Source organism: Blennius ocellaris (assembly GCF_963422515.1).
Source record: "Blennius ocellaris genome assembly, chromosome: 1".
NCBI classification, from domain to species: Eukaryota; Metazoa; Chordata; class Actinopteri; order Blenniiformes; family Blenniidae; genus Blennius; species Blennius ocellaris.
Genome location: NC_137650.1, coordinates 11360918 through 11387833, shown reverse-complemented (window position 1 = coordinate 11387833; position 26916 = coordinate 11360918). Strand labels below are relative to the sequence as shown.

The 26916-nt window shown below is 40.6% G+C and overlaps 1 protein-coding gene across 1 annotated transcript in view; it reads left to right on the top strand.

Annotated features, from left to right (window-relative positions):
* Nucleotides 1-4724: 4724 nt before the first annotated feature.
* Nucleotides 4725-26916, top strand: part of chst8 (carbohydrate (N-acetylgalactosamine 4-0) sulfotransferase 8) — a gene marked incomplete at its 3' end in the record, with an annotated part of 207681 nt that continues 185489 nt past the window's right edge. Inside the window, exon 1 of the mRNA XM_080494881.1 lies at nt 4725-4787. The remainder of the gene's footprint in view (nt 4788-26916) is intronic.

Genomic DNA, 26916 nt, shown 5'->3' with positions numbered 1-26916 from the left:
ACCTTCAAAATCCATCAGAATCTAGCTGTCGAACAGACATGTTCATTAAAGGACATTACCAACATCTTGTTGCTGATGACCCACGTCCACTTCAAGGCTTTATTCCCCCAGAAACGTCAATGAAACACACACACATGGAGACCATGCGGAAACTTACATGTGTTAACCCCTGACCGGTCAAGCTTTCAATTTTTCCACATATGTGCAAAATTAAGAATGATTGAATGATGAATGCAGTAGCAAATACAATATATATGAATCGGTAGTCTGATGTAAACATTCAGACAGGTTATGCTCATGTTAAAAAAAAACGAAAAGAAAAAACGAAAACACGTCTTTTGCCCCTTAGTTTGGGCAACGTTTTTTGTCACTGATTATGCAATATTGCAAGTGATTGATGTAAAAAATGATGAGAAACATGTGTGACACTTTATTCTATGATATAAAGTGTAAACGTAGAAGGTCATTTACGATACTTGCTTTCAGATATCACATTTTGTCATGAGACAGTAGTACTCAGAAGTGTGTCGGATGTATAGAAATGTATCCAACGTAAAGATTTCACTGTATGACTTTCAATGGTTTTATAATTTCCAATAGGTAATATGCAGTTCATTTTTACTGATGTTAAAAAGCCACAAAAAGCTGCATGATGGGGCTTAGCACCGAACCTTGGTTCAGTTTCAGACTTGGGGCCTGTCTTTGTGGATTTTGGACGATGTCTCTGGGTTTTTTGGGCTTTCATCTAATGTCAGCTGCAGTTGGCTCCAGTAGCCCCAAGCGGGGTTGAAGTGGGGATAAAAGTGTAGAAGTGATTCAAAGCGTGTGATAAAGTGCAGATTTCCCATCATTTTAAAAAAAATTTTGCATGATAGAACAATACAGGTAATCTCAATCCACAATCTGCACCAAGAATCTTATTTGTAAATGATGCTTCATAAGGTTACGTTCAAAAGCCGCAGAGATCTTCCTCCCACGCTGGCATGCTGATAATTTTTCAGCATATTTTTCGAGTCAGGTCTGCCACACGCAGTGATCAGCCCACAGTCCCAGCTGAGACGCGCTGCTGCAGCTGCTGTACTGGTGCCTCTCAGATCTTCAGGACTTGGGCGATGTTTTGCCCCACTTACATGCAGCAGCTTTGTGAATTAAAAAGGCTTCACAATAAACCCAGCTTGTGCTGCAATGGATACCAAAGCCTTCCTGTGGGTCTGAATTAGTGTTCTTGGACTTGTACCCAGCGTCCCCCTGCAGCTAAAACCAAGTCGAGGGGAGACGTTTGTTTCTCTTTGCTGCCTAACACCAGCAGAGGGAGATGTGCTCAAGTCAGGAGGAGCCAGTGTTTGTCAGCTGTGGGATGAATCCTTGTTTCCCAGCAGCCACACCCTGGAAAACCAACACAGGACTTACAAAGACACAATGAGACGCAAGCCAGTCAGTTGTCCGTACACGTTGTTATCAGTACATTTCAAAGATATTGCATTTATGTACACGAGTTAATTTTGCATGTTGTCTTATATCCCTCTATTTTTACTCATATCTGATTGAAGTAATGACAGCTACGTGTTTTCTTCACTCTTGCAGAGTTCAGTGGATCATGTTGGTTTGAATTGTAAATTACTTTTCAGTGCAAGATTTCCCCAAAGATCCTGAATTTCTTACCATTTTTATTTTTGTAAAACTCGTATTAGCTGTCACTTAGGAAACAAAACTGGAAAACACACTGCCTCGGTAGAGCCATGTGAATAGCATCCCTCCTGTGCTGCACAGAGTGCTAATATTTAGAGTTTTTAATGAAAAAAATGGTAAAAGAAAGCCCTTCTGCTAGGCTTTATGAAATAGTCTGAGATGAATTATGCACATCCACTGGCTTTTGATATCCATCCCACGGGGCTTTTTCTCTTTTCATTAAAGCCCGTTTTTTTCCAACTATGCATCCCTTTTTTGAGAGGAAAATGACTGGGCAAAATCTTTTAGCTCAAATCAGTGCAAGATTAAATAGCTTATTGTGTGTGCTTTTTCTCAGGCTGATGAACGTTCAGTGGCTGGGGGCTGTCATATTTAACGCAGGCTTAATTTGGTCGGCCAACGTCCTCTGATGACACTTCGATCTTTAACATGGCGGGAAAAAATTGACAGCAGCTTGAAGTTGGCACAATAACGCTGCACTTGATTTATACACTGTACAAGTAAGACAAGCATAGAACATTTGAATGTTTAAAACTGTTGTCAGTGCACAACAACAGGTGGAATCCCACATACTATATGTGCATTTATTATTTCTCAGCCAGCCAAAGGCAATTCAATATCAGAGACTGAAAATAAGGGGCATGAAAAATGTACAGCATATACTGTATATCCAGTCATAAAGAAACCCATACCCCTTAAGGGGACTTTTTTTCTGAGATATGGTGTCTATCCAACCGTGTGCTAGCAGTGAAATCCCATAAGACCTCAAATAAAAGCCGAGTCTGTAATAAAAGCCTGTCACATCATGGGTGTGGCTCCATACGGTTACCACTAAGCACCTGCCTCAAAGAGACACCAGTTCTGGCTATTATAAAGGCTCTTTCAATGTATTGTTTTGTTTGTGATTGATGCTCTGGCAAATGTGACTAACAGAGTAGATAAAAGCCAAATAAAGCAGCTTTCACTTATTTCCATTGAGGTGACTGGTGATTTCTTACTGATCTGTGAGGTGTTTACTCTTCTGTGAGCTCAATCACATGCATGCTTTGGAATTTCTGTCATGATATTCAAGCCGGATTGAATTAGCTGTATCTATTTGTTTTCCCGAAGACAAAGGTGGATATTTCATGTCATTGTTCGGGGCAGCAACAAATGGAAAGTTTTCTTGTGCGCAACATTTGGAAGAATCCATCAACAGAGCAGCTGCAGGAGACTTCATTCCTACATTTAAGCATTTCTTCTTAGGCAAAGGTATATTCAAAAGGTATATTGATACAGTGGATAGTACAATTGTGTGTTTTCCAAATACAGGAGCAGTGTGGAGTACAGTTCTACACTACAGTCCCATGGAGTACAGTTTAAGATAGTGGTATTACATTTTTTGATGGGGATACATTTCTAATCAGGACATTTTTACTTTTAATTTTGCAGTGGAGATCAAGGTAAAAACAAAAAGAAAAAAATAGTGATTAAAAAATGTATATTAATCTTTTATGTGGCACTATTGAATTTCCTTATAAAGGAGTTTCCATCAGAGAGTTGTTCAGCAGATACTAGCATTTTTCCCTCACTTTTGAGACCTAAATCAACATGATTATTTTCCTTTTTTTTCTTTTTTTTACAAATAATAATAATAAAAAAATAAATGTAAAACTCACCCAATCATGCACATATTATCATCACTGATTGAGATCTGTCTGTTGATTCCCGTTGAACATTTCCCGCAAACAAGCCCTACTGTCCTCCAATATAGTGGGTTATTTTTAAAGAAGTATCTTCAATATAACTTACACTCAGACAGTTGCACACGACATTTTTAGCAGTATCAATTGGGAATAAAATAGCATTACACGGGTTGTCGTCGTCCCCCCCCCCCCCCCCATTTTGGATTCCAAAAGCTCTTAACGATGACCAACAACTTCGCCAATGGTGGGAGACAACTGAGAGTTGGGCATATAGCTCAGGCTCTGCTGGTCTAATAGGAACTGAATGCCTGTCCTATCCAATTGGTTGAGTTGAAAACAAATGAATTTGGGTTTTATTATATTTTCATTGCGAAAGAAACAGCTTTGTGTTCCTGTATAAAGCTGTTGTGTCCAGTGATCGTTTGTTTACAAGTCAGAAAGTCAGCCGCTGCAATAATCTTGGGAAAAAGAAAAAAAAAACATTTCCACGAAGTGACAATGTTTTTAATTAACAGCCCCTTCATAATTAATCCTTGGCGCTGGACTGGAGTCGGCGGTGTGTATCTCTGCCTCCCATCTTTGATAAAAGGATAGTGATCCAAACTCTGTGTCGCCTCTACTGCGGCTCAGTTGCATTTATCATAGCGGTGGATATTATACAGTATGCACCCGCAGCGCGCCATGTTCGACACCTTTTGGTAAGAATAGAAGGATCGCGATAAGGGAGACGCGGATCTTATCAATTTTAGAGGAGTCTGTAATGAAGTCGGGTCGTGAGAGACACTCCTTCTTTCTGCTGCTCCGCTCCCGTAACCAGTCGATGCGCTGTGGCAAGAGAGGATCCGTGCGCACCGCTCCGTCCGTATCAGTGTCGGGATCGGCGTGAGGACAAAAGAAGGAAAAAGCTCGGGAAACCAAGACGTGCGGGACTCCGAAAGTCACTATTATTAAAGCAGCCGAGCCCGCCCCGGAGGCAGACAACGCGCCGGTCCTTGGAGACTCTTTGGAAGGCGGATGCGCAAAGATGTGAGTCGCTGAGGCGCAGTGATTGGCCGCACTCGTCCTGGAAGCGCCGCGGCTTTGCACGGAGAGTCATGTTCGCTCCGGCCGGGGAATCAGCGAGGTGGCGTCAAACTTGAAGGAGACGCGCTGTCGGTGGAGCACGGTGGATGCGTTTTGGCGGCTTCGCCGTAAACTTACAAGGTGCCCCCCCCCCCCCCCCCCCCCCCCCCCCCCCCCTCTCCCCTCTCCCCCTCTCCCCCTCCTCCACCCGCGCTGCTCCCTCCGAAGAGGCGGGCGCGCTCTCCGTGGTGCTGAAACAAGACAGACTTGGCTGATCAACTAGTGAGGAGGACGCGCTCACTTCTTCTCCGCGGCTCCGCTGCTTCATGGTGATCGGGGCGCCTCGGTAAGGTGAGTGCGCTGATGAGAGGCGGATACGAGCTGTTTTCCACCCCCGTTTGTCAGATATTGCGTTTCAGCCTGTAAAGCCACTGGCGCCCCGTGTATCTGCTGCAGTTTATCTGTTGTCCCCAAGTGTCTCCTGAGTGCGTCTGGTTTCTGAAGTTCGGGCTTACAGATGGATCAAACTTTCGTGGTCAGTTCGTTTGAGTTACTCTTTCTAACATGCCACAAGTATGGAAACGAGAGGGCCCACGGGTATACAAATTGCCTGTTGTTTCGTTTTATATTCACATTTTCCTTCATTATGTTGGATTTTGGATTTTTTTTCTATGTTCAATGTGTGAAATGTGGAAATCAATCAGATTCACCTCCTGTCTGTTTATTATGTGTTCACACATAACTCGTTCTCTTCATCATGTGTTGTGACAGTGAGAATAACGCCAAGGCTATGTGGGAAGCAATATTATTCTACAACTGTGACTGTTGGTGCTTGATAACTTAATGCAGCATTCACTTGCTGCACAGGTTCCAGATTTCTGCTTTATTTCTGCTCCTGGACCACAAACTTTATAACTTCTGAAGAGGGTTAGTAATTTGTTTAATATATGCAAAGAGCTCATACATATTCCTCCCCAGTCCTGTTTAAAGTCTGGGTCTGGCCAATAATCAGAAAACACAAGACTTCAACAAGAGATTGCATTAGATCATTGTTCTCATCAGATTATGAAAACTGCTTCCTGCACTATAAAGGGCCTCAGGCATGTATTTTTGGAATACATCACTTTGTCAAAAATGTTGTTTGTGCTTGCACATCTTGAACTTTAAAGTTCGTGGTGCATTTCATTCATTCAATAAACAAATCTGAATAAAAGTTGCCAAACCAGACCGCTAAAAGAATGCAAATTGCTTGTTGGATAATATTGTTGACGCACTTATATGTATGTATCAATATGTATTGTCTTTCCAGCTCAATATATATTTGTTGTCTGTTAAAAGTTGCAAGAAGCACCGTTGTCACAGGAAGTGCTGCGGATGCTTTCCTTAATCAATTGCCCTGTCGGGCTGAGAGGGAACTGGGGGGGCATCAAAGCAGAACAAGACTCCTTTGAGGTGGAATAACTTAAGTGGCTATTAATTTCAGAGACATGCTTGTTCAGTCTTCTGCATTGAAGTACTGATTTTGTATTTGACTTGGTTTGTCAGTCCAAAGTCTTGGCTGTGTCGATGCTTTGGAGAGATATTTCTCAGAGCTTTAAACCAAGGCAGACAGGTTTTCACATCCCACCTGTCTTTGGGACTCTATAAAAAAAGAGTGTAAAACTAAAAAGCCAGGAGACCTAACTTTAAAGCTTCTTTACATTCTTGTGCTGTTCAGTTGGAAGTTTGTATTTATTTTCAGTCTCTCTATAGAGAAAGGCTCTGGTTCATCCTGACGGATTTATTTAATGCACAAAGGCAACAGGTGGGATTTTTTTTGTGTGCCTGAAAAGCTCATTTAGGTACTTGACCTCTGCCGCAGCTTTAGATATTCACTCATCCCTGCAAAGACCAACCTCTCCACAAGATCATAAACAGAGGCGTAATTGCCAGTGAGGTTGCCCGGCAGCTTTAATCAATTACAGTGCCATCCTCCATCCAGAGAGGCGAGCAGCGCAGGTGCCATCAAAGCAAAATGAAGCTCCTTTGAGGTGCGAAATGCAAAGACTCAATGACTTCACTCAGCTGGGTCACTGGACACACAGCGGCGCTTTGACGCGTACAAATTGTGCTTGAAGACGCTACGCCCATCCTGGGAGGCTCGGAGGCTGGCAGGGGACCAGCCGAGAGCGGGGGACGTTGCACTCCAGATGGCCCAGTGAGGCCAGAGGAAGAGAGCTGTCCAAGCCCAGCTGGGAGTACGGGAAGCTGGAATGCCGGTAGTGTGTGTGTGTGTGTGTGTGTGTGTGTATGTGTGTGTGTGTGCGTGCGTGCGTGCGTGCGTGCGTGTGTGTGAATGTTGGTGGAAGGAGGAAGGGATGAGAGAAACAGTAGAAGAGAGAGAAAGAGGAAGAGGGAGAGAGGGAGAGAAAATGAGCGCGAGTGATACAGGCGCCTCTGAGTGCCTGCATGCATGGAAGTAGTGATAGGAAAAGTGTGGGAGGGAGAAGAAATGAAAGAGAAGATGAAGGAGCTCTGTGCACTTGCGCTGGTGTGTTCGTGCAATTGTGTGTTTCTGATGTGTGCGTGTGTGTGCACGTGTGTACTGAAGGAGTGACAGGGAGGCAAGAAAGGGTTGAAGACAGAAAATGAAAGAAAGAAACAGGCGCATATGTATGTCTGTGTGTGGGAGGGAGAGAAAATGAAACTGGAAGAAGCGAGCTTGTGTGTGCAGAGAGAACATTACTGGGAGAGAGAAAAGCCAAAAAGTACCAAAGAAAAACAACAGGAAGAGGAAAAAAAAAAAAGGAACGTGAGCATGTCATCCGGAGCCTGCTTGTGAGAAAGAATTCATAAAGAAAAAAACTAGTGCGGTCAGTGTGAAGAGAAAGCTGCAAACTTGTGGACTTAACCTTAACACTGCTTTTATTATGTAGCAAGTCATAGTGAAATGGAAAATTGAACATTGAAAACAAGTAAGTTGGAGCTTTGCCTCACATGGAAAAAAAAAAACCTATTCAAGACTCTGATTTGGACCGCTCAGACCTCTGACTGTTATCTGCCATGATTCATGTACCTATGCGACCTGCAGAGGTCCTGCAGTGCTTTATGATGGCAGGCTGCAGGCACACGGCCTCCTACCATGAGGTCAGAATCGGATATTCAGTCCTGGCTCTGATTGAGAAGATGTGCCGCGTGTGGGTGGATTTCTTTTCTTTTTGCATATGTGTTTGTTCCATTGCATCTCGGCTGGCATAGCGGGCTCCCTGTCAAGCAGAGCCACCTGAGAGCGAGCGGGGAGCACATGACGAAACAGGCACACGGCGTAGGTGGTGGCGGCGGCTTCACACAGACAACTTTGCCTCACCGTTTCCCATTTGAGAAGTCGCTAGAGAGCAGACGGAGAGAAAGCAAGCTCCTTTTCATTCTGCCACATCTGCTCTGTGATGGAATGGAGCATGATCTGCACTTTGATCACAATGAATTATTCCTATCCTTGGCTATAAATATGGTCTGTCTACAGAGCCCCATCTCACTCTCTCACTCTCTCTTCTGCACTCCTTAAACCAGGAATCTGTGCTCGCCTCTGCGTGGCTCCCTCCTTGAATGTGTCACTGCAGGCGAACTGCTGATGGAACCAGTGGCCACAACTCGCTGAAAAAACGAAATCCAATTCGGTGACAGACAGCACTGCTCTGTGGGAAAAGTTCCATATAGGAAACCACTAAAGAGCTTTGTGGTGCCTGCTGGTATCCTACATTTCGCCCTCATTTTACAAGAAACCCCATGAGGGGACCGAAGCCAACAGCATGTCTTTTTCTCAATGTTTGTCATGTTTGTGTGTTTTGTATTACAGCCTCAGAAAAGGATCACATCAATACAAATGTCTGTGACTGATGTCCACTCTGTGGCCTCTTAATTGAGAACATATTGCTCAACATATAAAAAAAACAAACAAAACCTGAACCAATTATAACCCTATTCCACTCTCCGACTGAGTGCTGGACTTCCCTGTTTTTCCAAAGTTTAGGGCGTTATTGTGAGCTTTCGATGAGATTAACTGTCAATTGTCACAAATGTTAATCTGTCTACAAAAACCATGTTATTAAAAATTATGTGCATTCAGGGGAAGCATGCTTTTTCTTTTTTTTTTGAATAATTAAAAAGTGATTCTGAAATCTTTGTCTGGAATCAATTAGTGACTTTAGCAACTTTATCCAGAAGATGACTGGTTATATTCTCTGGAGCTCAAATCTCCTATGTCCTCTAAATGCATCACAGCTCCTTTCTTGGCCCTTTATTGGCCCATAAGCAGGCGTGTGATGACGCACTGTTATTATCTGCTATTCTGGAGTGATGGCGGCTAATTTAACAGCAATATTGGATGATACAATAGCGTACCTGCTTCGGGGACCTTTTTCAAGGCACCTGTTTGCAGCAGACATGGAAATTGTGAGTAGAGGAAGACCGACACCAGAAATGGGTGAGATAACCACTATGCTGCATAGTGGTGTCCTGATGTGTTGTGGCGTAATAGTGGCGTTACATTGGATTCAGATTGTGTATTTACTATAGGACATAATGTGTGTGTGTGTGTGTGTGTGTGTGTGTGTGTGGGGGGGGGGGGGGGGGGTATTTTGTTACTGCTGTCCCTGACTGAAACGCCATTGCGTACTACTGGTTATTAATCCAGTTTACTTGATGACTGTTTCATCCTAAAGTCACATTCACAGCACAGTGTCACAGTCGCATTATAGAAAAAAACATTAGCAGTCTTTTCCACAACAAATGTCTACGTCAACAAAAACAAATGTGAATATAACACTAATCAGCAAGTCTAAAATGGGAAAATGCTCTGGAAGCTGTTTAACTTTAGCTGGGTGTATTCAGGATTAATGTATTGTGTTCCTTCACCTTCAGCAAAGTTAAGTGGGAGTATATCTTATGTCATTGTAGTGATGAGCTGCAGCTCTTCTCAAACTGGGGGGGTCACAGCATCTCTGACTAAACTTTGCCAAAGTGGCCTGAGCTGGGTTCGTTCTGTTCAGGTTAATATACTAAATGAGTTGAACGTGGTTGTGCATTGCTCCATTGGAGTTGATTTAACAATCCAGACACTTTGTTTTCACTATTGAGATGAAAGTGCTGAAAAAATATGGTCTTGTGAAAGGACATCCATATAATTTTCCCCCACGCTGTTTTAAAATCGTCTCCTTGAACACTGTTATGGAGAATTGAGTTGCATTGATGGCTCTGTAGCTTCAATTAGCTATGGGCAGCTGTATGAAAGTTATTACATTTAATTGTTGAGCTGACTAAAATTGTTTAGCTTGTAATGGCTATCTTGTGCCTACTCAGTTCATCAATTCACCTTTTCCATGAAAAACGAAACAAAAAACAGTAATGTACAGATTTTAGAGCATTCATTCACATACATTATAGCAATATTTTAATGGTATTGCTGACACAAAATGAAATGTGTTCAACAACCCTGTTTAGAGCATCTACATTTACATCCCAGATTAACTGATTTACATTAGGCTGAACTCAATGGGTGACAAAAATGAGTCTAAAGAAAGACCTCCACTGCTTTAAAAAGAAATATTAAAAATTACTTACTATTTTCAGTAACTTATGTAACCCTCTAGAGCTGAGAGGCCAATTCACAATGAAAGTATTTTGTCATAGGACTTCAAAGAAATTACATATAATCTTGCTTCATTTAGTGGTTTCATGTAATAAAAACAAAAAAAACTATCGACATCCCCCAAATATTACAGCAAATCCAGCAAGACCTATGGATACACTTCGAATAAAAATACAATCAATAGCTATAATAAGGTAAGTAAATAAGGAATATTTAAGTTTTGAATATCTTTAAGGTATTTTCTGATCTTAGAGAAAATATTTCAAATTGAGTGATTAGTGTTGGGCTTATGAAGCATAAATAAATATTGGACTGTCCTCATACAGGTTTACATTTTGGATTTATTGTACCGATTGGCAGCAAGAAAACAAAATCGTAATATGGAGCATTACACATTAGAAAGCCACCAAAGCGGACCGAGCTAGCCAAGCAGGGATTAATATTGTGTCAACGCACCATTTCTGATCCACATAACCGACTACAAGCTCTTGACTAGCATAATCAAAATGACTTTGATGTGCCAGGAACAAGCCACAATACAATTCTTATTAGAACATAGAAGTAGCGACAAAGAGTGGCTTCAGGCTGTGCTTTAGGAACAATCAACAGAGGCTGCAGCCAAGCCTTTGTGTATCACTCCCACCCCACAGGGATGTGCTGAACTTCCCTGCTTATGCTTCAAAGTTTAACTGATTTAATACAATAAATGCTCCCATACACATCGCACATCTTGTCATCTCACAGACTCCTCCACAAAGTATGGTGGCTATCAACCGATCACCTCTAATGGGAACAAAAGGTCAATCCTTAATTATTCATTCGGGATGTCAAACAATGCATGCCGGCTGTTATTTAGGGTAGGGGAGACCCGGATGAATAATTCAAGGTGCAGGATTCTCTTTCCTGCCAGGAGCAGCGTGGTGGTTCAGATGTTTGTGAGAGTCTTATCTCCATGCAGGGGCCCTCTGTCATTCCTGAGCTGACCTTGGCTGTCACTGCAGCGGCTACATGGGTGGCACAGGAGGTGGCAGGCACTCTTGTTCTCCCCGTATCTGCAGGCCTCCTCCACACAGTCAGAGTGTGAGTAGGAAAGACTACAGGGAGCTGGCTGCTCCTTGTCGAAGTTCCCTCAGTTTGTGTTTACAGTACACTGTGTGCCATGCTGTGCGGGGCGGGTGCCAATGTTATCCAAAAAAAAAAGAAAAACAGATTACTTCTCTACAATGAGTTCCTCTGCTTTTCACCCGAGGTACGTTTCTGTTTTGGTACGCGAGCCATGTCAATTGCTCTTAAGCGGCTTTCTTAAGATGTAAAGGGTGTTTATTGCAGCCGAAGACGCAAAAGCAGATATTAATGCTATTAAAGTGCATTAAACTGAAGAATACTGTAATGTGAGTCACTTCCATGGGGGGATTAGAGGGAGCCGGCATAGAAAGGATGGATTCTGTGGAAGGGAGAGAAAGTGAAAATGTTCATCTTGTTATGTGAGCGGCAGGAGGGACAGATGAGACAGAAAGAGTGAGAAAAAGTGAGTGAGAGAGACTTGAGCCGAGCTCTACCGTTTCTCAACAATAACAGAAGAACAAAGATAGATACACTGTGTGTTCATAAAGCTACTGATGGCAAGCAGCCCAGAGCAAATCAAATAAGAACCATGTTTGTCTTTGTAAATGCAATCAACAGAATGGTTCTATCCTCCCATGGCCACAATCTCCCTGCAGTTTTTACTGTAGCACTCAGATCATCAGGTCTGCTCAGCAGATCATTAGGTCTTCGACTGTACTTCAATTATACAAAAAAAAATTCAGCGATCAATAGTTATAGATAGCCGTACTTTAATATTCGGTTGCATAAAAGGATTCTTCAGCTGAATCAAATGCGGTTTTGTGTTGCTATCTACAAAGCTAGGACATCTTATTTAAATTTTAATTGCTTCAGATCGTTGGGGAACGATTTTCAACAGCAGCGAAGGCAAATAGATAAAATAGGATCACCCCCTGCTGCCTGTCGCCCCTGAAGTTCTACCCACCAGGACTTCAGGACACACATCAAACAATCTGACAAAACGAATCTCAAAATATAAAGAGATACGATGTGACATATTGAAGTGGAACCACAGAATGGATCAAAGACAGGACTTTCACCCAGCAGAGCAAAGTTTGTGTCCCGCGTTGATTCCGAGGTCCACATTAATTTCATGTAAGTTACCGTCACCAAACTCGTTTCTCATGTCTGATCTAAACTAAAGCATAATCATCTGTCAATGCCAACATTGTTTTTACTACAGTCACCAGGAGTGGTGAATGTTTTGTTTGACGAGCTTTGGTAACTCTGCAACACCCAAATAACTGAGTGTTGTTTGGTTGCAGGAAAGTGCCTTTCCTGCACAGTTGTAAAAAAAACATGCAAAACTGAGTCATTTTGGGAGTCAGCTGGGAAATGTATGGGTGAGAAGGTGATGCAGCGGTGTTGACACCCTTCAAGAAGATGTTGAGATGTGAGGTGTTGGTTATTTTAGTGCCTCGAAATTAACACCAATTGAAATAGACTTTGAGGTGAATGTATGGAGGAGAGTGATAGAATGATGAATGAATAAATGCAATCAAGGTGGACTTAGTCTGAAATGTGGGTATAAAGATGTTTTGATAAAGTATAATACACCATGAGTCTGAGGTTTTGTCTTTTTGAATATTGTCAAAAATAATTCTATGATTGATGGATTATTCCTGATTTTAGATGTAGGTGAGAGTGAGTCTTCCAATGTTTGGCCTTGTTGTAATATGTTTGGTAAATCAGAAGTGACAAAAACAACAACATTGTTAGGATCCGAAGTTTTTTTTCCAGAAACGTTTCATATTTACACAGAAATGGTAAAAACACTATAGATAAATATTGGGCTAGTCGTGGGGACTGTTTGTTGTTGTAATGAAATCACACACAGATGCACACAGAGAGTAAAACCCAGGACAAGATATGACTGGGAGTCATGACACTCTGGAGTTCACCATTTTTGGTATTGTACATCGTCCTACTTGTGCATGTGCAGAAGAAGTGTTTATTACATTACTGGCACACTTCCCCAGTAGCAGCATTTCAGGGAAATAGCATCTGCAAAAAGTTGCATTTTCGCCTGTTTAGAAATGTTCGGATGATTTTCAAAAAGTTTCACCTTGGCAGCCGTTTTCAAAAAGTTGCATTTTCAGTGGCTCTGAGCACTGTTGTTGTATAAATAGAACCTTAGACGCAATCCATGGGAGCTACAAAAATTCAAAAAAATATATTGTGAACCACTGGGTTAAATTAACAGCACAAGTTCGATTTTTGTTGTTCTGTTGAAGCGCTTTTGTAGTTCTGTTAAATCATCACAGCAACTTATGTCTTTAAACTATCTTTTTTATACACATTGATTCACGAGTTCAATTTCATGTAAGCTGTTTTTTTTGAGCTTGTCGTTCTCCAGTGCAGAACATAATACATCCCCGTTTATATATATAATCATTTGGCCAGAAATGCTTATTTGACTACAACCTTTTTGGCTGTCTCCACCAGTTTGTCATGTTTAAATTGATATTCAAGCAGCCTTGTTGTGCTGATTTGAAATATATTAATAGTGTTTTCAGTAGTATTTTGTCTTATAAAAAGACTGACAGTGTTCAGGCACTAAATTGTGACCACTGAGTGCAAATGAAAAGTGTTGAGTGCCAAATCTGAAGAGCACGAGTTATTGGTTGACTCTTTTCTACCACCTGGGCTCGAGTTCAGCTCGGGATCCAGGCTGATGAATTGGGAAATGAAAACAGAATGTTATTCAGGGACGCTGACGATCAGGGGCTGGCTTCTGATAACGGTATTTCTCAAGAAACACTGCCCTTTCTGCCACCGTGCTATGCACAGGGAGGTGACAGTGCTCATTTATCTTAGAGGTGGGGGGGGGGGGGGGGGGGGGGGGGGGGGAGTATGGTTGTGGAGTAGTAGATTTTCATCTGGACTCTTCTGTTAAAACTTTGGAGGACGTGGATTAGCTGGTGGAAAGCCAGGGATCAAGAGCAGGCTTTTTCTCCCGGGCTCACAAGGTGACTGGTTTTAGAGGCTGATGCCAAGTGAGATGCTCTGTAAGTTCAGAGACAGCGTGGTGCCTGCAAGGCTCCGAACCAAGGACGTGGACACACTCTCTGTGCCAGCCTCTTAACATTTCAACACTCCTGAAACCGCACTTGACCAGGTGCCAGAACGTTGATCTGTCGGGCCACAGTGTGGCTGCCCACGTTAATAGCACTAATTTACTTTTCCTGAGCTTATCAGTAAAAGCTTGGCAACAACTGAGTCCTCATGTATGCTGTATGTGGATCCAGATGAGTTTAGTGTTCACTCGTACAAAGACTTTACTATCACACAAACCAGTGATTCAGTTTTTACAGTTTAAAAAAAGAAACGATTTATGAGCAATTTGTTCGTTCACATTCTGAGATTGCATTTGCAGAGAGTACGTCTTTGAAGAAAATGGTCTCAGATCCTCAGAGTTTCGCTGCCTGTGAGAAAATGATGAATGAAATTTAAAATATATAGTGATTGAAAGCATTTAATTATTTAATCAGCCATTGCATCGCAGTCCTCCACAAGAGTACACATCCTCATCAGCACCTCATTCATTTTGGTCTTGGTAAATGTGATCATCGTGCAACAGCCGCACTGATTTCTGTTAGATTATTTTGAACATGATGCGTTTTACTTAAGGATACTGATTTAGTTTTCTACGGTGAGCTGATTTGACATGTCACTGTAAAAAAAAAATATATATATATTTTGGAAGTACAAGTACACATGTGGTGTATTTCTTATCCTCCTCTGTCAGTTGGTGAAGAATTAAGACACAGATCTCAGTGTGATACAAGCAAAAAGCACATTTCATTCACCAATTATTTTCTAGATACATTCTAAAACATGTATGATGATCTTTAATAAACTGGACCCATTTTTATAAGTTTTGTAAGGCATAATTTATGCCAGAGCTGGGTTTCTATTTCATGTGAATTTGTCCAAATGTGACTAACAAAGTGACAGGGGATATTGTGGATATTTTCAGTGAACTTGAACTCCCGACGTCGTAGGGATGAAATCAGCAGATGACTTTATTTGAGATGAAATTAGATGGAATGAGATGAGGTTAGGATTGAGGAGATTAGGTTAAATGAGATGCAATCGAATGAGACGAGGTGAATTAACAAGGGTGAATGAAGATTGGCAAGATGAGGTGAATGGAGAGTTTTTGAGGTGAAATTAGATTACAGTAGAAGAAATCAGGTAACTTCAATGTTGGTGACATGAAACAAAATGCAGTGATATGTTATAAAGAAAGGTTTACATAAATAAAAATAAGATTATTAAATCAAGCAATCTTATATCAGCTTTTTCACGTAGCTTCTGAACAAAAGCACGATTTAAAAAACAGTTTACACTTTGTGCACTTTGAACTAATTTAACTTTGCATCTAACTAATGCATTTAATCATGGTTCATTAATTGAGGTGAATTGCTTTAAATAAATTACGTATGGATCCGACAACTTCACTGCGATTCACTTTAAGCTGTTAAATATTCTATTGCTGAGTTTCCTCGTTAATTGACTCAATACAAACACATCTACCTTGATTGTTATTTAATGTTTATTGTTCGGTGATCAATTTGTGTCTCACCATAATTGCATCCACCCTCATGGAGCAAAATGAATCCCATTTTTTTCCCCAGTTTTTTGTTATCCTCTTCTTCGTATGATTAAACAAAGACCAAAGGCAGTGGGGTCGCTCATTAAATTAGTGTTTAATTTACCACATTTAATTACCCGCCATCTTTGCCCTCTTTGACCCCTGCAGGAAGCCTCCTATGACTAATGAATGCACTTACCTGATTTCCTTGCCTGGGAAACCACATCTTCCCGTCGTCGTCATGCCCACAGGAAAGGAGGCTACATGGTGACTGAAGATTAAAGGGTAGAGATGAGTATGGATTGACCGGGCCAGGGGTTTCAAGTCGTCTCTGACATCCCCTGTAAAGCTCCCGGCTGGCCACCTTACTCCAGCCGGACACTTTGATCTTCCAAAAGACTTTGTGTCATATGAGCATCAATGGCCTGAATGCACAGGCAGAGACAGAGCCCGTTAAAATTCATATGAGCCCACTTCACATATCTACTCTTTCGATGTTATGTGTGTAATTGCTGACAGTTGTTTTCCTCAATAAGCCCCTAAACACACCTTAGTGAGACTGTCTCTCATTGTTGATGTGCATCCAGCCACGGCCCTCTCTTACATTTTGTTTGCATGACAACAGCAGATTAATTTAAAGTTTCTGAGTTGTACTCAAGAGTTTTCATCCCATTTACAGTGAGTGTAATTGAGAGAAAAATTCGAAATTTTATAAAATGCTAACATCCTGTGCGATAGCACTTAGTAAACTGAATGGTTTTAGCTGTTGTTGCTCGTCTTCTCTGACCTACAGAAGTTGTGTCTCATTTCCACATGTAGCTCATAAAGCCTGCATGCATTGAATTCATGGAAACAGGAGAGAAAAGGTTATAAAACCAGCAGGTCCCTGGTTCGTGTTGTAGCAGTGAGCACACTATGAAAGGGCTATTTTAAGACAGTTGCACTTAAAGTTAGTTGCACCTTTATTTACCTGTTGCATGTTACTATTCCAGCATGTTTCTATTCTTGTGACACTGGTGCTCCTTTCATAGTTGAAGAGAAAACAAGGTTTTGCTTTGTAATTGTTGAATTACAATAATTTGTTGCTTGACTGTATATCAGTTATTTTGAATGTGGAGAGCCACCTTAAGGCAGACTTTCTACCTCATTATATAGTATCTACACGCATCTCTTTCAGATTTGGTGTAACAGGAATAACACAATTTTCTCTGGACACGTTACAGGTTATGATGCAACAAAAATGTTAACAAAATATTAGGATAAGATCTTGCTTCAACAAGACCATCTTAAGCATAGAGCTCTGGATATTGTATATGCAAGGCTTTAATTTTGCCATTGTCACAGTGACAAAATGTTAACTGAGTTATTTAAAATGTAATCTGAGAAATACTTTGATTTGATGAATATAGAAATGTGCAGGTTTGGCAGGAAGAGGCGATGCAAGGGCTTGTATGTTTTTAATATTGAGGTCACATTGCTTATGGCCTCTGTTATCTACACCAGACACTTAAAACATTCCATCAGGCATCAAAACAACACCTTGTTGTAAAGTTGTTGTTTTACTTTCAAGGCAAACAGGAAGTAAAGAATGAGGGTAAATGGTTACATTCCTGTGACATCTTACTTGGACCTGATGACCACAAATCTTTCAAGATGTTAAAAAAAAACACAAGCGATAACTATTTAGCCCAGAGGCATTTCATTTCACTGCTGGAAAGGTATGATGGTAAAGAGAGCAGTACAAAATTTTGGATATTTGACTTGATAACCAGCTCAAATATCACCCACAGCCATATACAGTACCACTTCATCCCAGTTTCTGACTGCTGTGCTTCACACTTGTCACAGATTTCCAGGTCTGTATTTATGAATATCTTTTTCACCTGCATATGCTCTTTGCTCTCTGGGTGGCTGCACCACTTAGAGTAAAATACATATGATACGAGTAATATAAATCTCAAGGTTAAAGCCTTCCATACATGAGGTGTTGCAGCACAAAGCTCTTTTCTGAGAAATAAATAAAAATGTGCATTTCGCTCTGGCCGCACATGACTACATCACTCAGATGGGATTCACTTTTTTTTCCATAAATTGCCCTAAACAGGCCTCAAACTCAACTCAAATCAATGTTTTGCTTTCTCACATGCTTGGCCCAAAAATAATTAGCACTTAATTGGTGTCACGGAGAAGTTAAGTAACAGCAACACATGTCAAACTTGACGGTCTTGGCATTAAAAACAGCACTTGTACAACACTGCTAAATCAAATGACCTTTTGTCTTTTGACAAACGTGGGCGGCATCAGTCAGCAGTGGGCAGCATTAGATTTAATGTAGCCTGTGTTTTTTTCTTTCTTTTCTATTAGATTTGAACAAATGTGGAGGTCTTGCTCACATTGAAGCAGAGACGTAAATGTTGTGTTTTATGGAGAAACTGATATGAACTTGGATAGAAGCCACTAAATATTCTTTTTTTTTTTTTTACCGTGTAAATCATTTTGGGGTCGTTCTATGTGATGTACCTCCTGTGTGGCTTTTCGGCAAAGTAATATAATCTCTCTCCTTCAGTGCTTAGCATTCAAGTTTAATGAAAGACAGTTGATAATATTTAAGATTAAAGATTCAAGCATTAGTGTTTGACCACTGGCCCGGCCAGTGTTGATAATTTCAGAATGATGATGATAAGTAAACTCTTGTCTGTGCTGTTTACTCTCAATTGCTTTGAGTCATCTCCTTATTTCATATGAGTCTGCACTCACATGAAATAAGGGAGTCAATTTTAGGGTTAAAATGAAAGCAGGTATTCCAGGTCGTCCTCCAGGGCAACTTTAGAGATCGAGTGATCTGCGTCTTTCATTTGGCACAAGTTTTACGCAGGATGCGCTTGATGATGCAACCTGAGCAGTTGGGAGATTTTTCTCAGGGAGAGGTGATTTGTAGCCTCTGGAATTTGAACAAGCGAGCTTATCAAATAAATTATAAGTTCAACTGAAAAAGAAATCTGTGCTGTTTCGATACATCTGCATTTTTTTTTTCTGTTGTGCTAATTACAACTTCCACTAGAATTCAAGAGATAGACGAGACTCTGCTTGCATGTTCAAGTGAATAACCTTGCTGTTTCTGTTTGAATTTTGGGGACAGTCAACTAAGAATACCTCTAAGAAGAGGAACAGTTGATTTACACATTTTCAAACTCCTTAAAAACGAATGCAAGCATAAACACTCACCCATAATAACAAACCAACTTTAATGTCTGACCATTCGAAGTTCCTTGTCTTGTCCATTGTTAATGGGTGTATTGTTTTCCGCACGCATGTGTATGGTGTCATTACAAATACAAACAACAGCACGAACTCTGTCATTTCCGTGTAAACGGACATCATTTTCGAAATGTTAAACACGAGTAAACACAAAACGTTACTAAAATTTGTGAAATAGGCCTTTGGTGTGACTATTTGAGACATTTGGCCATTCCATTCAGCCTTTATTGGCTGAGCCAGACACCAACTTTCCTCTATCATATATGAAGTTTTGAAATATAAGTTGGATGGATGATATTCTGCTGTTTCAGATTACCAGAATACAAATGACATCGTGAGTGAAGGGTAAGGCTCATCATTCATTCAGGTCTACTGTACTGTGGATGTTCACACCTGGGAGCTGTCCTAGCACTGCCACTGGTGGCTTGTGAACAGTTACTAAGGGTTCGGAAAGCATTACTCATTCTCTTTCCCCAGCCAAACTTTCCCAGCTGCTTCAGCAAATCAAACCGGCACCTTCTTGATCACAAACCTGCTTTTGTTACCCACTTGCTTCTCTCATATTCTCTCTGATCCTGTCTCACGTTTGAACCCCTGACTTCATAAAGACGAGACTGTGGCTTTGTGCTGCTGCACCAGTGACACGTGTCCACTTACACATGGCAGGAGAAGCACCGGTGTACACTTCAGGTCCAATGATGTACCGGGCTATCAGACAATCTGAGAGGAATTTGTTGTTACTGAAGTGGGATGAAACAGAATGAAGAGAACAAATGTGTTTCATGTCTGGTGTGTTCTTCCGAAGAGTTTTGAAACCATGTCCTCCCTGGCTACATTTAGTTTGAAACACAGCAGACGGTCTTCACAACCAAGGGCTTCAAGTGGAAAACCAAAGAGCTGAAGTCAGGCACAACATGTGATGCTCCGCATTCATATTTGCTTCTGACTATAGAAAATGCCTGTGAGAAATCTTAGTCAATGCTGCATTTTTGCAATATTTACTTCAAAACGGTAAATTGAGTAATGCTGAGATTAGACCGCTAACATTGTCGGCAGATGTTGAGCCACTCAGACTGAAATTATACAGTTTGAGCTGAGGTCATGCACTTTCCTCCTGATACATTTTATTTCAGCTGTCTGCGCTCTTAAAACGTTGTGAAATATGAAATAATTTTCAAATGGGAATATGTGCTCAGCCTGCAAAGTGCAAGCATAGATTTTTTTCAAAATAAAAAGGTGAGTAAAGGAGGAATAAATGCAGTGCTGCAGAAGGACAGATATGTGGTTTTACTCAAAAACACTCTGGATTTGATTATTGAATTAATAGTTGTTAGTATTTGATTATTTTTTATGTTATTGTTGCATAATCCACCCACCCATATCATTTTATATAACTCAAGATCCACCAGTCCATCGTGAGACAAACTCTGAGAGACAATCACATATGCTCACTGGCAGCATAACCACTTTTGATAACAGAGATTTTATCCATTGTAATTATATTTCAATGGAATAGTCTGACGTTAAACTGAATGCACTCGCTTTTTGCTTAAAACTGGTTCAGGGTCATTCCATGTTGAGATTACATGTTCTCCCAGTGTGTAAATGTGTCAATGTTTTTGTGTTTAATTTCCTGTCTCTCTGTATTTGCCCTGGTGTCCTGTCCAAGATGTTTCCTACTATAAGCAGCGGTTGACTCGGCCTCCCACCATCCTATATTATATAACTCAGGAGATGGGTGGATGGAGTCTGGACAATAGTAAATACATGGAGACTAATTTCTTCACTTCTGATTCCGTTTTTAATATCTCACTTTAATCTCCCCATTTCATATGATTCAGAAACTATTTCTAACATAAACCGCTGTCCCACATGTCGCCACAGTGTGCAGTGATGTGTTTCTGATTCACACCATTAAACACTTGTTGAGAGGGTCCTTATGTAACATGACAAAGAGTTTGAAGCTGTCAAAGTTAAAAGGAAAAGAGACTAAACATCTGAACAGGTTTACAGTACAACATGTCTCCATTCTTGATTTAATCTGTGTGAGGATTCTTCCTTATTGTTATGAGGGGAAAGCCTTGTAACTTTGCAGTGGTGCTTTAATATCAACACTTATTGAGAACTGCAGTCTCTCAGTCGGAGCCATGGGTTCCTTCCTGTGAAGTCTCACTTTATAATACCCTCCAACACACACACACACACACACACACACACACACACACACACACACACACACACACACACACACACACACACACACACACACACACACACACACACACACACACAGACTCTCTCTCTGTCTCTCTCTCTCTCAATATCTTATTTTTTTCCAGCACTAAAAAACCCCTCTTACGTCTTGTTCAATAAAAGAAGAGTTGATCTTTGGCTCAACACTTCTGAAAAGTAAAGTTCATGAGGACTTGAATAGAAGCGATGGCTTTATGGTGTTTTTCTTATTTTACACCTAACAAACTTCACTGAAAAGTCATCCACAGGTGAAACTAACTTTTATGTACTAGAGGACTAAGTTGATTTGAAAAAAAACAAACAAAAAAAAACCCAACTATGGACTCAAGCCCAATAGTTTGATTATGGATCTTTACTATGTCCTTGGACACTTACATGTTTTATGTCTGTGGAGTTTGAAGTCTCCATTACATTTCTCATTGAGTGTTGTGACATCCACTTGACCTCTGGAGGATGGAGCATGTCTCTCTGGTGGTTCACTGGCAACCCCACTCAGGATAAAGTGCATTGTATGTGGAAGGTGAATGGATGACTGCTTATTATATGTGATGAGAGTGCAGTGGAGTGAGCATTACAATATGTTTATTGGGCTGACTAAACACCTCTCTATCAAGGGCACAGTCATTCAGTAAATATGTCATTGGATAAACTATAGACTTATTTGGCAGTTTCAACCTAAAAAGAACAATCTTATGTTAGTGTGTCGTCTCTCAGAAGAAGCTGTGTCGTCTCAATCTCTAACAAGCCACGGTCTGCACGGTGGGGGTCAGCACAAGTTCACAACTAAAACATTGCACTGAAAATGAGTAACATACTTTTGTTGCACCGTTGCACCCAAAATGAACCATCATACCCGAATGAACATATTGAGAGAAAACTCATTTTACTAGTAGTTCGGGTGAAGTGATCCTTTAAATAGCACAGGAAGGAAGATGCTGCAAAGGCAAAAAGTTCACCTCTGTGAAATCCCGAAGTCTCACAACTCAGTCATCCTTAAAACCAAAAAAAAAAATCATCATCATCCACAGAGAATCAGCCCAAAATCTGCTGTCTGTTTTAGGAAAAAAAACAATATTCATTTATAGTCTCATGGGCTTTTGAAATGCTTTCCATGTCTGAGGGCAATATAAGAGTATTTTTTGCCAAATTGTATTATTTAATTCAGTGATGGTTGCTCTCTTGAGTCTTATGTGAGACATTAAATGTAATGTGAAAATGAAAAGACATTGAGTAAGATACAAGGCTAGATGTATGGGTATGGAGATACTGTAGGTTACTTCTTAGTCACCAGTGAGGATTCTAAATTGCATGTACTGTAGGTGTGAATGTGACTGTGATTATTCGTCTCTCTCTGTCTGTGTTTCGGCCGTGACGGACTGTCAACCTGTCTTCACCCACTGGATTATCTCCAGACTCTACGTTGTATAAATGGGTATGAAAAATGTATTAGACTGCAGATGGATATCTTTGCAGTGAACTGAAATCCACGAAAGTATTCTTTAAATATTCTCCTAACAGCTATAATGTTCAACATCACTGTCATACAAGAGACAGATGGATGGATGGATGGATGGATGGATGGATGGATGGATATATTCTTGCGTAGTGAAGTGAAGTAAGAGCATAGTTAAAGGACCTAATCTCGTAAATGTATTTACTCTGTCTGAAAAGCTTTGCATTGTTAATGACTCCATCTGTTTTCAAATGCCTTAAAAAAAAAAAAAAAAATGAAATTAGCTCAGCCTTTAGCAGAGATGCTGAAATTCAAACTTTAGAACAGATTATCTCTCATATTGCAGTTTTTTTCCCACCAACTTTAGATTTATTTGCTTTAACACCAACACGTCCAACTCCTTCGCGTCACATTTCATGGAAGCCATACCATTTCCAGCAGATTGTTTTCATGTGAACAGAATGTAATCCATTCAAAACCCTCGTTTGAACAGCATGGAGTCACTCATGATGTTCTCTTAGTAAATCACCTGCAGAACACAAACTGAAAGTGCAGTCTATGTTTGCATGTCGTTTTGCATGCTTTACATACAAAATGATCATTTGCATAATACATGAAAAAACAAAGGTCTAATTATATTCGTTTTTACTTTAGTAACTGAAAAATTAACTGCTACAGCAGCTCAGGACTGAAGGTGTCTACAGCTGCTGTGTTACAACTGATCGGACTGCAGTTTCTGCACTCTGACTGCATGTGGCGGCTCATCTGTCTGAGGAGCAGAAAACGAACAGATTGTGGTTTTCTGATCATGACCATCCTTTTTTCCTTGTCTGGGGCGATTATAAATAATTAATGAAGTCATGGCTGTTGTGTGATGCGTGTACATGCACGCATCTGTTAAAATGTGGACTCGCTCGTATGAATCCTGCTGTTGTGTGGCATTACAGGTATTTAATAAGCTCCGAGGAATCTGACAAACAGCTGGCTGCGTGTCACAAAACACAAAAGCACTTTTGTAAAACTGGAATTACAGTCAGTATTTGTGTCATTCATCAACGCATCAAAGTGTTTCAGCTGGTAGGTAGAAGTTGTTGCTCAAATTGAATGAAGCCACACTCGATATGCATAAAAGGTGTGGCCTAATTTTGGGCCTTTCTGTGTCTCACTGACGTCTCGCGCCTTTTTGAAATGTTTCTGAACCAGTGAAGATGCTAAATGGTACAACACGTACAGTATAAGGAAGTTATTTTGAGTCTCCCTATTTTCTTTTTATTCACTGTGAAACTGGTTTTGGCAGCTTGGCAGCGCATGACAATGCCTGTAAAACTCTGTTTTTCAAACCCTGTTTTTTTTTTTGTATTCAGTAATATTGACGTTATCATATCAAAAGAGAAGCTGGAATATGAAATTTACTCAGAAGAAAATTAATTTCCGGACAGTAGGTCCCTTCACCAAATCTCCCTCCTGAGGAGGAAATCTGTGTCATGTTTAGACTCTCTGGGAACTTTGGACTCAATGCTTTCAGTTTTTACTGCAAAGAGGTGAAAATACTCAAGTCAGAAGGAAACAGGACTGCTTTTCTTTGGTATTGAAGCAGGAGGATGAATATTGAGGAAAGCGGGTGCAGCTATCTGATGTATACATGAGTATACATCGAGTAGGATATGCATGTCATATCGGTATGAGTCAAACACCAACATTGGAGCCACATAATACTATTGAAAATTAACAAATAGACTTTATTGCCCTTTGAGGAGGTATAGGTCAAATTATAGGTAGACTTGAATCTTTCTTTCTGGGGTTTCCTGACGTGTCAAAGTCTAAAATCTCAGAACGTAAGACACGAGAGATCAAAACTTGTAAAAGTGTCATTGGGTGACGAAAAATGTGGACACACCAGTCAGATTCACCCACATTGCGCAATATCAACGTTTAAATGTAAGAGTGTTGCATATTGTCCATGTAAGGTTCAGAAAAACTGACGAGTTAAACAGTATATAGGGAGCTTGTGTTTGATATGTTATGAATCATGAAATCTAAAACCTGCTTTCAATAAGAACTTTTGGATAACAGTTTGATGAGTCGGGTCATGAAGGCAACTTGCCTTTGATTCATTCTCCTATTCTTCAAGAAAAAGGCTTGAAAGGATTCACTTTTTCTGAAACCAGGACATTTGCTTGTTGTTTGTCTAACGTGGTTCACAATTTACTCCACAAGTAATTTTCAGACTTCAACATTACAGCTGACTAAGCCTTCTACTTTGTTTTAGCATATTATACCTTCAGGATCCCTCTAATATTTTCCATTTCTCTGTATTAATTGATTTTTACTAAGTATTTTGACTGCAGTAAAATTAATATTCATCACTTTGATTTTTAATCCAGGCCTCCAATTTTGGTTGGTTGATTCATATAGCTGTGTGGCAGACACATTTAGGTAGTAAGTTGGCATTCAGTGGTAATTAACGTGTTGAAAAAAGGTATGTTCAGGCTATTAAATCCTCTCGTCTCTCCACTGAAATTATTAACGCCCATTAATCATTAATAGATCAAGCCAAGCCAAATAGGAGCTCATAATACCACCCATGTTACCTTTTGATATTCTGTGGAGAAGTTGGGAAATTAAGCTCGCTCTCTCTCTCTCTCTCTCCCTCTCTCTCTATCTCTCTCTCTCTCTCTCTCTCTCTCTCTCTCTCTCTCTCTCTCTCAAGTGATTGGTGCTCTTTAAGTTAGACATGCCTTTCAGATTTTAATTCAATGGGCTAAACTTCTTTTTGCTCTGCTTAAGGTCAGCTTTGGGCAATTTATGCTCTAAATGGTTTAAAAGCAATTAGACATTTTTCAATCTAATCACTTTTTGTAGAGTGTCTAAACTTCCTCCTTTTCTCTTCTGTTGAAGTTTTTGATCATTTATTGGCCAAGTTTGGTAACAAGCCTAAAGTTCAAAACTTAACTTTTAAGCTGAGTCATGTGTTTCAGTGAATGAAAGAATCATTGAAAATTATATCATGGTGGGCCACTAGTTGGTGTTGATGTTTGATTTTTTTTTGAAACCACACACACACATGCATGCAGAAAACGGTAAAACGGTATGCTATAAACTTACAAAATGTTGACGACACAGTCATTCGTATGAACAGACAATGAAGTTGGATTGGTATTGTGGTGACTGTCAATTATAAAATTACCCAGTCCTACGACAACATGGACTGTGAGTCATGACAACATTGTTGTTAGTGTCTATCTACTTGTGCATGTACAGAAGAACTGTTTGCTACGGCCGGTGGACAGCAACAGCGTTCCCACCATCGACACGATGACGATGGAGTTGAAGCATTCGAAGAGTCAAAATGTGTGACGATTCGAAGTATTCCACCTTGGGAGCCGTTCTCAACAAGTTGTGTTTTCAGTGGCTCTGAGTGCCGTTGTGGTATAAACAAACACTCAAAACACAACGAAAGTTTAGCGTTTTCACTTGTCGTGTACAAGAGGTCTCATTGTCCTCAAGCGGAAGGTCCAACTGTATAAAGTGGTATTGGTAATTCTCAGTGAAAATGCCAGCCAGTCTCCAGATTGGGCCTCATGATAACGGAATAAGACTACAGGTGGGAGCTAATGAGCAGCGGTGCAGAGCACAGTGACAGCAGAGTGGTGAAGCCACAGATGTACAGAAGACCTGCACTTGTAACCTTCAGTTTGTGTGACGTGCTGCAGCCTCTTCTCTTGACATCAGTCTTGTCTTCAGTCTGACCTTGAACACAATGAGTAGAAGGTAAAAAGAGAGCAGAGACAGTCAGGGTGCATCATCACTGACCCGTAGGAGGTGTTGTTCCCACTAATTCTGCCCACAAACTACTCGCTGTGCAATAATCCTTCACCGGAGCGAAGCGATGAAAACAGACAGCTCCAGCAGCTGCTGCCACTTACTGGTGCTCCAAGTATTTCAGATATATTTGGAAGGACTCTAGAGCCACAAGTACAGGTTGTTATTGACACTATTATCAATGGCACTAGTTTCAGGAGGTGGTTTTTTTAGTTTTTTTTTTTTTTTTTAATTGCATGTTTAGGGTGACTGCTAGATGCTTTGACCACATGAAGGACATAATCCATCTGAGCGACCACTGGGAGTAAAACAACCCTCACAAACATTTGATTGGGACTACTTCTGCTTGTCGTTTCTGTTGTTCTTA